Source organism: Callithrix jacchus, chromosome 9 (assembly GCF_049354715.1).
Source record: "Callithrix jacchus isolate 240 chromosome 9, calJac240_pri, whole genome shotgun sequence".
Taxonomy (NCBI): domain Eukaryota; kingdom Metazoa; phylum Chordata; class Mammalia; order Primates; family Cebidae; genus Callithrix; species Callithrix jacchus.
In genome coordinates, this window is record NC_133510.1 from 78,294,627 (window position 1) to 78,297,669 (window position 3,043).

The window sequence follows — 3,043 nt, forward strand, 5'->3', positions numbered from 1 at the left end:
TCACTAGCAGTTTTGACTGGGAATGAGATCTGCAATTTTAGACATTCAGAACAATTCTCATTATCTGCTATTTAAGTAGTTATTTTAGGAGTCACCTTAGCATGTTTGAGACTACCCAAAGGCTAGCGACTTTGACCAAATCCAACTTTTAACTTAGAAAAAGTCATAAGCTATACATCTTAATGCATATACCTCCATGGTCTGAAGCATCAGTGAAGTCTTTATAATCCCCTAGACAGCCCTATGCAATCTGATTCCCCCATTTCTACTGATTTCCTCTCTCATCCATAAAACTCTCTTCCTTTTTCACTTTCCTACATCCACACCAGTCTTCTTACTACCTCTGGTCCTTGTCCGAAGTGTTCCTGCCTCAGGGCCTTTGCATTGGCTCTTCCCTCTACTTGGCATACTTATTCTCTCATGAATTCATGGCTTGCTTCCCAATGGCCTTCAGGTTTTTACTCAAACATAACTTTCTCCAAAAAGCCTATTCAAAGCCTGCTGTTTGAAACTGCAACCCTGCCCTGTCTCTTTACCCCTCCCATGTCTCTTTACACTCCCACTATTTCTTATTCTCCTCCCACTCAATTTATGTCCTCCCTATCACTCAACAGCATCTGACATGCTATACGTTTTAATGATGTACTTGTGTATTGCCTATTTCTCTCAAAGCTCCATGAAGGACAAGCTTTTCTTTTTGTTCAGTTCTGTATCCTGATATTTAAAATGTTCTCAAAAAATATCTGTTGAATGAATGAATAAATGGAGTGAAGAAGTTAACTTTGAGGGCCACAAAAAGAGAGTCCACATTATTGTTGATATCCTTTGAAAGAATGCAAAGTTGTCCAAGCCCTTCAGCAATGGTTTCTGCAAGTGGTATACAAATTTGAGACAACCTTTTCCGTTCTTCCAAATAGGCCTGGGATGACCTCTGCCTGTTTTCAACCATTATTGATGGAGATTATTCATGTTTGAAAGTAACATTACATTCTTTAAAAATGTCCCTTAATTAGAATTTTCACTGTTTCAAACCAGCCTTATCCCTTAATTAGTCCAAAGTGGTAACTGAAATTTATGTCCCAGCTCAATTCATTCTCCTTATTTACCTTAATCTCCTGTTTTCTCAGTTGTCCCATTATCCATAAATGGGGCTGAGAGAGGCATAAATTGTTTTCTCATGATGAAAGGTCTGAATCGACTAATTAGGTCAGTCAATTCCCAGAGTGCAAAGGCTAAATTTTCTTGCTTGGATGCGCACCACGTATCTGCGAACCACAGCACAGTTAGTTATCAAATATTCTGCAAATGTTCCCAGGCGGAGCTCCCTCTGAGGGCAATCAGAGAGGCTTGGTGCAGATCAGAAAGAATTTTGTCCACATGTTTATTGTGCAAGGAGGGAACTCTGTGAGGGAAAACTGTTCTTCAACTTCTTTTATTACTATTAGTATACAAACAAAGCAAAAGAGGAACGAATTGTGCAGCTCTCCTGGTTCTGAGTATCTGGACGTCGGCTTTATCTTTTTTATGGCAAGTACTGGGTTATGGGGTGAGGGGTGGAATCACTTATCAGTCTTCTTCCTGTATCAATATTCATTATGTAGGAGTAAGAACATCTTGCCCTGACTTGTATTACTCCAGGGAAGACCAATTAAACTCCCTTAAAAGACAATTCCTAAATGTCCTATATATGAAGCCAACTTGGCACTTCCCCCACTGTGTTATGAGCTCAGTGAAAAGTGCCACAGAAGTACGATGCCTGAGCTAAAAATGTCCATTGGCACTGGTGATGAAAAAGTCAGGCAGAATCTTAGGGTTCTCAAGCCCATGTTTCCCTTGAATTACTTTATTTAACCCAAAAGGTAAACATGTAATATCTGATTGTGGACACTATATTTGACATCAGGAAGCTTTCCGTTCTCATATTAAGAAATAAACCAAAGAAAGAGTTATGACCTTGTTGATGACTCATTCTACAGGGGTAATTATCCAGGGTATTTAGAAAAAAATAGGGCCCTTGCTGGGCACAGTGGCTCACACCTGTAATCCTAGCACTTTGGGAGGCCGAGGTGGGCAGATCACAAGGTCAGGAGTTCAAGACCAGTTTGGCCAACATGGTGAAACCCCTTATCTACTAAAAATACAAAAATTAGTTGGGCATGGGGGCACAAGTCTGTAATCCCAGCTACTCAAGAGGCTGAGGCAGGAGAATCACTCGAACTTGAGAGGTGGAGGTTGTAGTGAGCAAAGATTATGCCACTGCACTCCAGCCTAGGCAACAAAGCAAGACTCTATCTCATTAAAAAAAAAAAAAAAAAAAAAAAAGGAAAAGAAATAATAAGGCCCATGTTTTTTGTTTTTTTTTTATTTTGAGACGGAGTTTCGCTCTTGTTACCCAGGCTGGGTGCAATGGCGCGATCTTGGCTCACTGCAACCTCCGTCTCCTGGGTTCTGACAATTCTCCTGCCTCAGCCTCCTGAGTAGCTGGGATTACAGGCACGTGCCACCATGCCCAGCTAATTTTTTGTATTTTTAGTAGAGACGGGGTTTCACCATGTTGACTAAGATGGTCTCGATCTCTTGACCTCGTGATCCACCCGCCTTGGCCTCCCAAAGTGCTAGGATTACAGGCTTGAGCCACAGTGCCCAGCCGGCCCCTGTTTTTTAAAACCAAACCCTAAGATATTTTTAGAAATCTGGAAGATTGTTTGCCATAAAAAGCTACCATCACCAAAAAAGCAAGAGATTTTCTAGCTCTTAAGACATAAAAGTTGGCTTTATATCTGAATAGTCTAACCCTTATTTTGGAAAAACTGTTTAAATAAACCTGTTAGTTTTGCTGATATAAATAAAATATAGGTCCATAGCTTAGAGAAAAGCTTTCAGGTTGTTACTTAACTAAATGCAAATATTGAAAGTGAATCAGATACTGCATATCATCACTCTTCCATCTGCTGTATACTTTATATATTGTGGTTCAGGGAAACGGCTGTCTCTTAGTTTTATTAAAGATGAAATTTCTACTTTTCTTGATAATTTTTCTTGT

At 39.9% G+C, this 3,043-nt stretch overlaps 1 long non-coding RNA gene across 1 annotated transcript in view; it reads right to left on the minus strand.

Moving 5' to 3' along the window:
• Positions 1-3,043, minus strand: part of LOC144577776 (uncharacterized) — a 170,432-nt gene that overhangs the window by 18,332 nt on the left and 149,057 nt on the right. The gene's annotated exons all lie outside the window — the stretch shown is intronic.